The sequence below is a fragment of the Lissotriton helveticus genome, chromosome 9 (genome assembly GCF_964261635.1).
Source record: "Lissotriton helveticus chromosome 9, aLisHel1.1, whole genome shotgun sequence".
Lineage (NCBI taxonomy): Eukaryota > Metazoa > Chordata > Amphibia > Caudata > Salamandridae > Lissotriton > Lissotriton helveticus.
In genome coordinates, this window is record NC_136070.1 from 813379424 (window position 1) to 813394791 (window position 15368).

The 15368-nt window shown below is 45.7% G+C and overlaps 1 protein-coding gene across 1 annotated transcript in view; it reads left to right on the forward strand.

The window, feature by feature from the left end:
* LOC144783294 (uncharacterized) overlaps positions 1–15368 on the forward strand; it is a 688842-nt gene that overhangs the window by 345376 nt on the left and 328098 nt on the right. The gene's annotated exons all lie outside the window — the stretch shown is intronic.

Below are 15368 nucleotides of genomic sequence, written 5' to 3' on the forward strand. Positions count from 1 at the left end.
ATGGTTCGAGGAATCTTTACATATGGAGGCCACACGAATCAAACATCTAGCACTTCTAAAATAAAACATTAATTTGTTACCAGTTCATGTTCTTTATGGAGAGGGGCAACTTTGGCTTTTTGTGATCCCACAGCAGAAACACAATATTAGGGCAGGGTGCAGGTAGAAGTTTTATGAATCTGGTATATTTAGGAAGATTATTAAGCAGCTCTGGCTCCAATTCTGAAAGAGAAATAGATAAATATATTTAGTTTAGGTAAGATGCAAGTAGGTTTAGAAGTGGTGCAGCGTTTTGGGCCTACCCTCTTACATTTAGTCCTCCAATGGACCTTTTATTTTCCACCTGAGAGGTGATGGGATTTAACAGTACATCAATAAATTTCAATTAACTGTGTCTTCTCACACACAGGCCAGGTTGTAACATTGCCTAATAGACTTTTCAGTTCATTCTCTGGCTCTCTCCTTCTATCACTATTACAATAATGTATCTATTCTCAACTAGCAATGCGTGTAAATACCTGCAAGAAATGTCATGTTAGCATAAAATGGAAAACAATGTTTTATGCAGCATGGTAAACAGATCTATTACTGAACACAAAGTATTAACTCAGTGGTGCACATTTCATATGTGTGTGCACATTTAAACACAAACGAATATGAATGGTGAGTAACTTAGATTCATATTACATAGGGCATACAGTAAAATCTTAAATGTATACATATCAGTATGTCTAGGAACTAAAAAATTTTTATACAACACATGAAACATTAGTGCACACATTACATAGACTAATTTGTTTCTAAAGTAAAGGACTTCATATCATGATGATGGTTTAGTTTATACTCAACATCTAAATAGTAAATGTCAGTTAATGTATGAAGTAAAACACAACAGGAGTATAACCCATAGACCAGGTTGAGATCTGAGTAAGTATATGTAATTAACAAAAATGTCTCAACCGTATTTAATGAGGAAGGCAGGTACATATGTATGTACACGGCATCACAAGGTAGAGATAAGAAGGAGAGACTCACAGTAATCTTTCAAAAGTGCTCATGGCGTCATATATTTAAGTTCACAGTTTATACAAGACAGTTATAGCAGCACTGTGGGCATAAAATGCAAGCCCAACCCAAAGGAACTTTGTGCACGTCGTGCTCATGATACAATGAGTGACGGAGCAAGTGACAAGTGAAAAATCAGTAAGGACGCAAGGTGACAAGGTGAAGAAAAAATATATATACAGGAATCAATGGTTCTTTTTCAATGATTGGAAAAAATATACAACTTTTTATGAACCAAGGTTGAGTATGCGCCGTGAGTTGCGATGTACAATAGGTCGACGGCGTTTCAATCCTATTTAGTCAGGATCATCTTCAGGACCGGGTTGCTAAAGTTTGGGTGACAGACTGGGGTGATAATTAGAGCTGGAGTGCGGAGGAATCACATGTCTGGTACTGAAAGAAGTTGCGGCTGCTAAGAGGGAGTCGTGGGGTCCACCGTAGTGGAGGGAGGGGAGGAAGAGAACAGGGTTGGGTCCCCGATCCACTGTGTGGGTCCCGGAGAGGTAACCTGGGAGACAAGGTTTAACATAGGCAGGGTCATAAAAAGATATATATTTTTTCCAATCATTGAAAAAGAACCATTGATTCCTGTATATATATTTTTTCTTCACCTTGTTACCTTGCGTCCTTCGCTGTTTTTCCACTTGTCACTTGCGCCTTCACTCATTGTATAACGAGCACAATGTGTACAAAGTTCCTTTGGGTTGCCCTTGCATTGTGATGTATTTATGACGTGTAAAAGATGGGCAAAATTGTGCTGCACCAATACTCCCTCTGATGGCGAGTCAAGCCATTACACCAATGTCTTATCAGATGGATAAATCATAATCTTGTTGTTTTCATCATCTTTCTCCTGGAATCCTCCAGAAATTGCTTGTCATTATAGTATTTCCTTTCTCTATTCTATAGTACTACATCTGATCTTTTTCTCTTCACTCTTTTATCTCTTGTGCATGTTTGTATCCTTTAAAGATTACAAACAAAAGTAACCTACAGAAAGCAATTATCACTAAAGGTTTCCGAATGCTTCCAACAATTCCACTATTTAGGTTTCCAAACCATCTGCCTGTAGCAGAAAATCTATTCCCTATTGCTTTGCAAGTGCCTATTGCTGTTTCCCTTTCAGGAATGTTATTTATGTATTTGTTCAAATCATTACTTTAGTCTGGAATGTAAGTACAACATTATTGAACTTTAACATCCGTCAGACGCTGCGCTCCTTTGCGAGAAGGACGTCTAATGCAAGTCGTTTCTTCAAAACCATTGATCTAATGGCAACCATTTCAGTATCTATTACTAACAATCCTCCAGCTGTTTAAGTAGACAAATTATCAACTGCAGTAAAAAGTTTTCTAATCTTGTGTAAGTTGAGTATCACTCCTACAGATGGTATCAGGGCACCAAATATGTATCCTACATTTTCACTAGCACCTCTTTTGGTTCACACATGTTGTTCCCTTGTGGGATCATCAAGTTGTCCCACATAATAAATCTTTGGAAAAATGAACCCAATGTAGCATGTTCCATACCATCTATTGGGTAACCAGTAAAATTCTTTTTTCCCACTAATGTAATGGACTCCAGTAAAAACAGGATCTGCTCCATCTAAGTATAATCCCAAATTTCCTCAAACTTCAAAAGTATAATCGCATTCACTATTCCTTACGAAATATGTGTCAGTTGTGGATTTTCTAATGAACATGCATAATTCCCCCTTGTGTTGCCAATCTAAAACTAATGCTGACATATTTCCTATTAACTTATGCCCATTTTCATCTTTAGCCCATTAGGGTATTTTTGAATGATTCTTTTCTTTAGCCAATATCTCTCTTCATCTGTCTTCTACTGAATCTACGAATTTCTTCCCTACACCGGTAAGGAACAAGTTCTGTCTATGTGTGTAAGTTGTCTCTAATGTCATGGTTGGTCTAAAGAAATGTCCCACTATCTCAGTGTTTTTAGCATCAGGCTATCAATTCAAGTGCTTCAGCACAGGAACATCTTAAAAACCAAGTCATGATTCGAATAATAATATTGAAGATGACCCTTTCTATTGAATAAGCTCAGCAATAAGCTACAGTTAACTCCTTATGTCAAGGTGAGATGATGATATGTAATCTCCTCACCAACTGATGCAGGTAATTGCATAGCAATCCCTACCATCCATAGTGTCTACATACTCATAAAGCAATTTTGAATACATATTCAATTAGTAATCTCCTCTAGAAGCATCTATATGTAAGTCTTTCTCATCTATTGTAGGTAAGCTATTTTCAGTAGGAAGTAGTGTTTGAGGGACACTTGCAGACCTAGGTTCCTCTACCTCTGAAGGCTGAGGTAGACTCGACATTACAAATAAAGCAATTAGTACAAATGTCACCATGACAAACACTCCTACACATAACCGTCCAAGTATACTAGTGTTTGGGTTAGGCTCCATGAGTTCTCTGATGACAGACCGTTTAACTAGAAGATTGCAGCACAGTATTTTTCATTCAGCTTCCACTTGCATAAACTAAAAAGCAAAGTTCAACGATCCTTTCCAGTAAAATATGTAGAATCTTCTTCGTGAGAGTTACGAAGCCCTACCCCATGTTCTTCTTCTTTTACGTTCCTTCAGCAGGCTTGGGCCTTGGTAGTTTGGGCAAATCTATCAAGTTCTTTCACTAATAAATGATCAGTTCAAACTTACTAATGTTCACTTCCAAGATAAATTAACAATCTGTTAGTGGCAATGCAATTTCAAAACTCAGTTCAGTCACAAAGATCAATTCAAGGGGGCTCAATTGGATGTGAATTGTTATAGCAAAAGGTGCAAAATGCTCTCTCCCAGTCGTTGACAGCTTGGTATGTCCATTCAAGTGAAGAATACCTCTGATAAGGTGCTCTAGCTCTCTTTGATCTCCTTACTGTTGGCTCTTCTTCATTACTGTCAAGTAGGCCAGATCCTTCAGTATCTTCTGGGATGGTGTGTGGCAAATGCACTCAGACAAACAGTGTCTCCCTCTCTACTGTCTTCTTGGCAACCGGTCTCCAGGTACAACTAACGTTGTTACTGCACTAGGTCCACCTCCAGGGTCTAAATCTGGTGCAGTCAACACTACCGTATCAACTTCAACTGTTGACTCTCTCAGACTAAACAGTGCGAGTATGAGCAGCTTGTCCCCATTTGGGTATACCTCCACACTTCACAGCAGTTGTGGTGATCAGAATTGGTAGGGGCTGTAGGAAGATAGATCCCTGACTATGGTTGCCCCCAACTTTTTGCCTGGTGGTTTGCTGGTTTTCTGACTTAGTTGACCTGGGGCCCTGTTATTCAGGACCCCAGGCCTACTGCTCTCTCTGTAAAATGGATTCCATGTACCTTAGGTACATATCTTATTGGATACTGAGTCACCTTATCAGTCCCTGTACAGTGTACCTTAGGTACCCAGGGCATAGGTGTACCCAGGGCTTACCAGGGGCTGCAGCATGTATTATGCCACCCCTGGCTGGCCATCCAAACCTGACACAACTGGCTGCACGACAGCTGGGGCAAGGTGGTGTAATCACCCTTTGCTTTAGATATAGTATACCTATATCTAACCCTAAAATGGACACATGTATTCCTATCAGTCACTCCTATGGCAGGCCTTAACAATCCTGAAGGCAGAGTGCTTGGAATCATGTGAGATGGTGCTCTGGCATGAGCTGAGCCCGTTTGCAGCTTGCGGAACCAAGTCCTAATAGCTGTTCCATGATAACGCATACCATATACTCTTAAGTGCATTATAATCCTCGTGGTTATATGCCAACTCTGGTATCGCTTTATCAAAACATGTCGAGTAAAGTGTCATACGAATTGGAATACTAACCCCTCGCCAATTCTGGCAACGGGGTTAGCATTCCACCCTTCTAGAGGGACACGACATGTATGTAGCTGTAACCCCGGTTAAAGTTGACTCAAGCCTCAGCTCCACAAAATGGATGCTGCCACCGAGACACAAGTCTGCCCTCCTGCTGCTGGGAGTCCTTCCAGCAACAGAGGCCTGGACAAAGGGTTTCCTGTCAGGGGCGGTGCCAGCACCATCCCAGACAGGATTTTGTGTATCCCAGGTAGGCAGGGCTTTAGAGGAAGGTGACTGAAAGTGGCACCCCGGTGCTCACTGTGCATAGGCCGGCTTGAACCAGTTCCAGGGGCACTCCAGCCCCTGATCTGGTGAAAAGCCCGGCAAAGGAGAGGGGTGTAACCACCCCCCTCCTAGTCCCACCCATAGGGCAGGACTTAGTCGCGTGCCAGCCCCCTTTCTCAGGATAAAAGGTAGGAGCAGGCCCCCTTCCAAATCAGATCATCTTTGAATCCTGAAACTACTTTCCACGAAAGGAACTCAAGACTCTTCTCAAGATTTCTCCCTTGTGACTAAGGAGTAGTCACCCTGCAGCAGCAGGCACCATCCAAGCATCGCGGTCTGCTGTAAGTCTCTCCTCCGGATCAAGACTGCCCAGCTCGACGAGAACCAGCTTCCCTGGCACCTCTGACCTCTACCTGCATCATCAGCCCAGCTGAGATTCGTGGGTGTGACGAGACCTCGAGGGACCGGCCATCTTCAAGACTGCACGACGCTTGCCCAGCACGACCACCGAGTGACCCTCGCCTAAGTGCTTTGGGGTCCGAGAAGCCCCAACCCTGAGTAGCTCCAGCACCGAAGTACAGCCCCCTTGCATCCACGAGATCTGCGTGGGGCCCTTCTGCTCTTTGCTTCTCATCGCGTTGTCCAGGTCACTTGCCCGTTGGCTAGTGACCCTTTTGACGACGAACTACGACGACAACACCGCTGGTCTGGTTGCTCCAGACTGGCCCTTGCTCCCCTCCAACAGAGGAGCACCCCGGACCCTCCTGGTCCACTCCAGACGCCATTTTGAGTCCACCGCGTGGGCTTGCATTTGCCAAGACTTGTTGCCCCAATCCTGGGTCCAGTGACGTCGACAGTAGATACCACCGTGGGACAGCTCGCACCTCCATCCTGGTCACCGACAACGCCTCCTGGTCCGAGAGAGACTGCAGAGCCCAGCGTCGCCCAATCACCTGGTCGAGGTGGCTTCGTCCGGTGCCATCCTGGTGCCCACCTAATCACTGGCTAGTGATTCAGAACTTGGTGCCCTCTGCTTACAGGTCTCCATCTTCATCGATCCAGGCTTGGATCACATCGAACATCTTCACTGGTCGCCTGCCAGCAACTTCTTCTTTCAGGCTCCATAGACTGCAACGAGGATTCCCGACGTCTTTTAAGACCTATGCAGCCGCAGCCCCTGGGCTAGGTAACCTAAGCATTTCGGTGCTCCAGCATAGCTTAACTATCTAAGTGTCAGGATCCTTTGTCGTTTCAGCTCTACCTAGTCGGGTTCGCCCGAGAACACTAACTTTGCTTTTACTAGCCTCCATAGACTTTTTCCCGCCTTACGCGTGAGAGTTCCCACTCTGCACACGATGTCCCTAGGCCTCCTGCTCGTAATCTAAAGGTTCAGTAGTCCAGTCCTAGCGATCCTAAAGCCTATGAGAATAGTTACTTACCTGCTAGTAATTCGCATTCCACTTTTGTAGTATATGGTTTTTCGTGCCCCTCGGGCATTTGTGTAAATTGTGCGACTTTAAGTATTTCTTTAAGAGTTTTGTTGTGTGCTTAGCTCCCTGTCTCATAAAGAGCCCGGGTAGTCTTGTTATAAATAAATATACTTTATTTTTCATAACAACTTGTGTGGTGTCCTTTCACTTGGTGTTCAAGGGGTAAATGTGATGGTAAAACAGCTGGCTTAACACGCCCTCTAGAGTTTAGCCTAAAGACTGCACGTGTCCATGCTACTAGGATAGCTGGTCTATCAGGTTGACTTACAACCAAACATCAATAAGGGTTGTTTGGACTGATACAAAGTGTTCACTAGAATAGTGAACATTATATATCAGGCCAACTTCTCACATTGGTGAGCAGCGGTTGGGATTTGAGCTTGCTGTTGTTTTACCACACATATCCTAAGAATATCATTTGAAAGATCACATAAGTACTAAGGTACATATAACTTAGCTTAGAATACTCTGAGTTCTACTGAACCAGCTGTTGTAGCTCCTAGGGCTTAGCACACCCTAAACTACAACTCTTAGCAAGGGATCGGTAGGCAAACAAATAGTGTAGGTAAGTGCACCACTTACACCTCACTAGAAAAGCATGTCTACCCATGGAGAGTCTTCAGAGACTCCCCTAGTGGTTGATGACCCTCCACAGGTCAAATCAAGATATGCAGCTCGCAGTTTCCAGGAGATGAGACAAGTGTGTACCTCCAGGAAACTGAAACAGGGGTCTAACCCCACCATTCCCTTTCTAATAGGTCTCTTAGAGACATATGATGCTAAGAACGCTTCTCATATAGATGGGAATATGCCAGCCTTAGAGGGTACCCTTGGTGATCCAGACCTCCCTGACACAGGAAATGCAGTTGAGGAGGAGGAAGAAGAGGAACTCTCTGGGGATGAGGCAGACAACAGGTCTGAGTTAGTCAGCAGACTTACTAGGGCCAACTTAGACCTACTTAGGCAAGGAGCTGGGGGACCCCCAGTACTGACCCTAATAAGGCCTAACCTTGGAGTTAGAAGGGATAGATCTACTTCTAGGGACTCCAATAGATCTCTGCACTCTAATGCCTCTTCCCAGAGGAGAAGGATTTCTCCCCAGAGGAGATTGACTTCCCCTCAGAGAAGAGAGCATGAAGCTAGGATGAAACAGGCTAATCTGAGGATTGAAAGGGAAGAACTTGCCCTGGCCAAAGAGAAGCTTGCCTTTGCAAGAGAGCAGCAGATGAGTGGGATAATTCTCACTGGTGGCAGCAATCTCCCTAGAGATAAGGAAAGGAGTTTAGATACTAAACACCTGAATAAGATAGTGCCCCCCTTTAAACAAGGGGATGATATCCACAAGTGGATGACTGCTTTGGAGAGGGCCTGCACTGTCCAGTGCATCCCCCAGAGTCAGTGGGCAGCTATACTGTGGCTCTCCTTTGAAGGCAAAGGTAGAGATAAGCTCCTCACTACTAGAGTTGAGGATGCTAACAATTACCAAGTCCTGAAGAATACACTGGTTGATGGGTTTGGCTTAACAACTGAACAGTACAGGTTGATGTTCAGAGACACCCAGAAAACTCAGTCTCAGGATTGGGCTGACTTTGTTGATTGTGCCACTAAGGCTTTTGAAGGCTGGCTACTGGGAAGTAAGGTTACTGATTTCAAAGGATTGTACAATCTAATTATGAGAGAGCAAGTCTTAAGTAATTGTCAGAACCAGTTATTACACCAGCACCTGGTAGACTCTGATCTGACCTCTCCACAAGAATTGGGTAAAAGGGCAGACAAATGGGTCAGAACCAGGATTAGGCCTAAGAACCAGGGTGGTGACCAAAAGAAGGAATCAACCAAGCCTCAAGAGAAGGGTGGGAATAAATCTTCTGATCAAACCCCAGGGCCCCAAAACTTCTCTGAAAAGGGTGGGTCCCAAAATCCTTCCAATGCCCAGAAGAAACCTTATTGCTATACCTGCAAACAGGTAGGCCACTTGAAAACTGACAGCAGTTTCCCAAAGGCCAACAACAATAAGGAGAACATACCCCCGAGTAAAACTTCCCAGCCTCCTGTTACTACTAGTAGTAATCCCCCAGGTGGTGGGAGTGCCCCTAAGAATTTGGGTGCATTTACTTTGGGAGTTCCTGGGGACTCTGGCCTAACCAGGTCCCCAAACTTAGATACTCTTGTCTGTGAAAATGGCATGGGGTTTGCCAACTTCACTGCTTGTCCCAACACTTTGAGCAAGTACAGACAGGAGCCCCTCATCAATGGTATAAAAGTTGAGGCCTATAGAGATACAGGGGCTAGCATCACCATGGTGACTGAGAGTCTAGTCCCCTCAAGGCAACTTTTACCTGGTGCCACATACCAGGTGACCAATATTGATGGAGTACAGAGAGATCATCCCATGGCAGTGGTAAATCTCAGCTGGGGAGATGTCACTGGCCCCAAGAGAGTGGCAGTGTCATCAAACTTGCCTGTAGATTGCCTACTGGGGAATGATTTAGAGATCTCAGCCTGGGCTGAGGTAGAACAAGAAACCCATTTGAAAATGGTAAACCTCCATGGTAAGGTTAGTGGGGCAGTGATAGCCACAGCCCCAGTCCAAGATGTCCTCCCTGAACAGGTCAGGAGGGCTGTGCCAGTCACAGCCCTATCCCAGAAAGATGCCTTTCCTGAACAGGTTGGCAAGGCTGTGATGGTCACAGCCCATACCCAAAGTGAGTCCCTTCCTGAAAAGGTTGGTGGAGTTGTGATGGCCACAGCTCAAACTCAGACAGATAATAGCGTTGTGAAGCCTGAAACTATGGATCACTCCACTCAGACAGAGAGCATTGAGGAGGAAGAGAAATCTCCCTCCCACCAGACTTTAGGAAAGGATCAGCCTCCTCAGGGAACTGATCTGACCCCTTGTGAAGAAACTGCCCCAGAGGTAGTCAGGCCTAGCCTGGCAGAGCCTCTGATGTCAGTGGACCCTTCCAAGGTGGGACCCAGTCTGGAGCAGGTAACCTGCCCCTCTCTCCCCTGCCTCAGTCAGCCCAGGGTTGTAGAGGTCAGGGAGGCCAGTGTTGGACCCCAAAGGGCCCCCTGTCCAAAAGAATCCCCCAATCAGCAGATTAAGGGCACTGAAGCTAGTAGTCCTAGCCAAGTGAAAATAAAACCAACTCCTGAGGGATCCCCCTTAAATTTAGTTAGGGACCTCCCACAGATGGACACTGTTGGGCACAGCCAAACCTAGGACCTAAGGGCCCCAAACCTGACCTGTCCCTCCAGTAAGCCAAACAGAGGGACCCAACCTCCAGCTGTAGGTAGCCAGAGGTTGACCCCGAGAGCTCAACACAACTCAGTCTTGGAAAGAAAGGCCTCTATGGTGGATAATGATTGGAGGAAGCTGAGCCCAAAATTAGTGGAGCCTCACTTCAGTACTCCATCTCAGCACCAGCCTTTTACTTTGCCAAAACACACCACAGGTAGAGATTCCCTATGGTGGAGACCCTCAGACACCCTTAGGGTGAGGGATTGCTTAGTGGACCATGAGATAGGGGGTAACCATGCCAGTGCTGGTACTTCCTTATATGGCCACTTAGGCAATATAGGCTTACCTGTCAAGGATAGCCTTATCTCCTTTCGTTTGGGGGGGGGGGGTTATGTAGGAAGGTAGATCCCTGACTATGGTTGCCCCCAACTTTTTGCCTGGTGGTTTGCTGGTTTTCTGACTTAGTTGACCTGGGGCCCTGCTATTCAGGACCCCAGGCCTACTGCTCTCTCTGTAAAATGGATTCCATGTACCTTAGGTACATATCTAATTGGATACTGAGTCACCTTATCAGTCCCTGTACAGTGTACCTTAGGTACCCAGGGCATAGGTGTACCCAGGGCCTACCAGGGGCTGCAGCATGTATTATGCCACCCCTGGCTGGCCATCCAAATCTGACACAACTGGCTGCACGACAGCTGGGGCAAGGTGGTGTAATCACCCTTTGCTTTAGATATAGTATACCTATATCTAACCCTAAAATGGACACATGTATTCCTATCAGTCTCTCCTATGGCAGGCCTTAACAATCCTGAAGGCAGAGTGCTTGGAATCATGTGAGATGGTGCTCTGGCATGAGCTGAGCCCGTTTGCAGCTTGCGGAACCAAGTCCTAAGAGCTGTTCCATGATAACGCATACCATATACTCTTAAGTGCATTATAATCCTCGCGGTTATATGCCAACTCTGGTATCGCTTTATCAAAACATGTCGAGTAAGGTGTCATACGAATTGGAATACTAACCCCTCGCCAATTCTGGTGACGGGGTTAGCATTCCACCCTTCTAGAGGGACACGACATGTATGTAGCTGTAACCCCGGTTAAAGTTAACTCAAGCCTCAGCTCCACAAAATGGATGCTGCCACCGAGACACAAGTCTGCCCTCCTGCTGCTGGGAGTCCTTCCAGCAACGGAGGCCTGGACAAAGGGTTTCCTGTCAGGGGCGGTGCCAGCACCATCCCAGACAGGATTTTGTGTATCCCAGGTAGGCAGGGCTTTAGAGGAAGGTGACTGCAAGTGGCACCCCGGTGCTCACTGTGCATAGGCCGGCTTGAACCAGTTCCAGGGGCACTCCAGCCCCTGATCTGGGGAAAAGCCCGGCAAAGGAGAGGGGTGTAACCACCCCCCTCCTAGTCCCACCCATAGGGCAGGACTTAGTCGCGTGCCAGCCCCCTTTCTCAGGATAAAGGTAGGAGCAGGCCCCCTTCCAAATCAGATCATCTTTGAATCCTGAAACTACTTTCCACGAAAGGAACTCAAGACTCTTCTCAAGATTTCTCCCTTGTGACTAAGGAGTAGTCACCCTGCAGCAGCAGGCACCATCCAAGCATCACGGTCTGCTGTAAGTCTCTCCTCCGGATCAAGACTGCCCAGCTCGACGAGAACCAGCTTCCCTGGCACCTCTGACCTCTACCTGCATCATCAGCCCAGCTGAGATTTGTGGGTGTGACGAGACCTCGAGGGACCGGCCATCTTCAAGACTGCACGACGCTTGCCCAGCACGACCACCGAGTGACCCTTGCCTAAGTGCTTTGGGGTCCGAGAAGCCCCAACCCTGAGCAGCTCCAGCACCGAAGTACAGCCCCCTTGCATCCACGAGATCTGCGTGGGGCCCTTCTGCTCTTTGCTGCTCACCGCGTTGTCCAGGTCACTTGCCCGTTGGCTAGTGACCCTTTTGACGACGAACTACGACGACAACACAGCTGGTCTGGTTGCTCCAGACTGGCCCTTGCTCCCCTCCAACAGAGGAGCACCCCGGACCCTCCTGGTCCACTCCAGACGCCATTTTGAGTCCACCGCGTGGGCTTGCATTTGCCAAGACTTGTTGCCCCAATCCTGGGTCCAGCGACGTCGACAGAAGATACCACCGTGGGACAGCTCGCACCTCCATCCTGGTCGCCGACAACGCCTCCTTGTCCGAGAGACTGCAGAGCCCAGCGTCGCCCACTCACCTGTTCGAGGTGACTTCGTCCGGTGCCATCCTGGTGCCCACCTTATCACTGGCTAGTGATTCAGAACTTGGTCCCCTCTGCTTACAGGTATCCATCTTCATCGATCCAGGCTTGGATCACATCGAACATCTTCACTGGTCGCCTGCCAGCAACTTCTTCTTTCAGGCTCCATAGACTGCAACGAGGATTCCCGAAGTCTTTTCAGACCTATGCAGCCGCAGCCCCTGGGCTAGGTAACCTAAGCATTTCGGTGCTCCAGCATAGCTTAACTATCTAAGTGTCAGGATCCTTTGTCGTTTCAGCTCTACCTAGTCGGGTTCGCCCGAGAACACTAACTTTGCTTTTACTAGCCTCCATAGACTTTTTCCCGCCTTACGCGTGAGAGTTCCCACTCTGCACACGACGTCCCTAGGCCTCCTGCTCGTAATGTAGTGTAGCTCCTATTTTCCCAATAGGCTCTGCGCATTGGAATAGTACCTACAGCAGTAAAGGCCTAGACCAGACGTTAACTAGGTCTACTACTGTCGATACTAGACTTAATTTTTGGGTTTGCCAGCTAAGCTCAGAGTTCGCTAGAAACTTTCTCGAATGTTCAAGGAAGGATAAACTCCCCTGATTAGACAAGAAGGGATTTAGTTTCTGACAACCATAGAACATGACAACTTTGCTCTCCCCTAATCAAGAGTCAATCTCAAGAGTCGTGTGAGCACAAGGCAATTATTTTACTCAGTCAGTACGTGCATTCTTAGTCTCATCAGAATGTAGAGAAAAGGAAGAGACGGGCGTGTTCAATAAAAAGGTGGTATTTATTGATCAGTCTCTTTTCTCGTACAAGAGAAATGGATCGATATTATTGCAATACTTATAGTTAAGTAAAGTGCATACATTAAAAGCAATAGTATAAAATAATACTGTAAAAACATTGATATGGTTTCTGAGCCATATGATGTTTAAAATGATTAAAATATATTTACATACACATATACATTTGACTAAACGTACTCAACTGGTGTTTCTAAATACGCCTACCTCGTGTACCTGACCTAAGTCTAATGCGTGGGCGGGAATAGAAAGTTACAGTTTAAGTTAAGTTTGTTTTTGCCAAGTGAATAACTAAAGAATTCTCTGTGAGGGGTTATTCAGTTCTGTACCTGAAAGTTAGGATGAATGAGGAATGGTATCTCTTTCTCTGCTCTCGATATTCCAGGCTGCCTGCGAGGGCTACCCGGAAGCGCCGGTGCTGGGTCTCTCGGCTTGAGATAGCAGCGCGTCTCTCAGCGCGTCAGGAAGGTGGGGCTGCTGCCAGCGGGGTCTGCTTCTGCTCTCGGCTTCGGCAAGTATGGCTGCTCCGTCTTGTCACCACGCGTGTGTTTGCATAGGGCAAGGTCGGCAATATTTATACCTTAAAGGTGCCGGGATTGACGTAAGGATGGACATAGGTACGTCAATAAAGATGTCATACGACTTGCTCGTTAGCACATTCTTTACTAAAGTTCTCTGTGAAATCAAAACAATGGCCGCACGGATTATCCAGGTTGTCATAGGTTTGATTTGTTATGAGAACGTCGTATGCCTTATCAGGGGCTGGAGGAATGTCGCTTGTCTAATTAGATCTCAAGCGTTATGACCTAATCAGATAACACGTTCCTGTGCCGTAGTGTGACTGCGTCAGATAACGGTATCTGCATCATGGGGGATTTCTTGCCTCATGGGCTGACTGTTAGTTAACTAGATAGTTAGTTTAACCAGAATAGGGTCAGGAATAGGGGGATCGATTCAGAACCTATAGAAATACACGACACCCACTCCACGCTAACTATGGTCATATCTACTAATCTATGCATAGTATAACATAGTACAACATACTATAGAGTATAGTGTATACCTTACCACCCCAAAATACATAAATGCATTTCGAAATTTTCAAATATACTGAAAAATTGCAGTCATATATATTGTATGCACTTAAGCTATGAATTAAATGCAAAAGTAAACACGCATTTTTATGCATTATTGCTTTTTGGTATATGAGTAGTAAACATGAAATGGCTCTTAATATGGCTATACAGAAAGGAAGTCCGAGACCATTTCATCACATAATAAAATATTTGTGAACCTACCAGCTGGCAGCTAAAGTCTATATAAAGTATCTAAAAAATAGAAATCTTAGTTCTCTAGGAATAGTTTCTTACTTTAAGCAGAAGATCAGTGTCCCGGAAAAAAATATAGGAAGAAAAATATTTTAGGGGCTTGCTGAAAAAATCGCTGTCCGTGAACTGGATTGTAATTGTTCATGTGACTTTATTTTTAAAGTTGAAGGCCGAATTCAGGGAACGCCGTGTGCGAGTTTACTCAAAAGTCTCTATTTCTGTTCTGGAGAGAACATCATATCATTCAGGCTTTCGAAAAAACTGTCAACAGCTTCATGGGAAAGTTCCACTAAGTCGGAAATAGGGGTAACCATGCATTCATGCGCATGATTGTCTGCATTGACATTCTGATTTGCATTGCTGACAGAAGGTCGTACCTGTTCGATGCTGCTTTCATCTTGAACTTCACTACTCTTCAATCGCAGTGGTGAAGATTCCAGGAATGCGTCATCAGAATTGGCAGCCTTTGAGGGCAGCACAAAGCGTGAACCTTGGTAGGAACCAGCAGTGTATCTGCATCCACCGGCGCATCCGATTGTAGCGTCAGACAGGTGTCTAACACGCATTCTTCTCCGCATAGCAGACACCTTAGTACAGGTAAAACACACCTTTGCCACATTGGTCGAAATGATAGAAACCAAGTCATGTTTAGGTCTCTAAGCCGGGAGAGTCCCAGGATTTTTGATATCCGGTCCCGGTATCCAATGGCTAGGATCGTATCTTCCATTGTCGCGAGAGTTTGATCTGTGACATGGGTTGCCATAACGAAAAATAAGGACTAGGAATAGGATTCCTGCAATTAGTCCCAGGATCAGGGGAAGTCCGCCAAAAATCGAATGGACGAAATCTGGAAAAATACCCAGTATGGCTTTGAATGGTGTTAATGCCATCGAAAATACTGTCTTAAATACCTTTGAGACCCCAGTGGTATCAGAAATATTTAAGATTTCGCTCAGGATTTCCGCGAAATGTACGGGGGAATTAGTTGATAATAATGTATGTATCTCTGCAGTCGTCCTTGCGACTTGTAGATCATGCGTTTCTTTAGATGACGTGAGCCTTGTAGGCGTCTGAAGAAG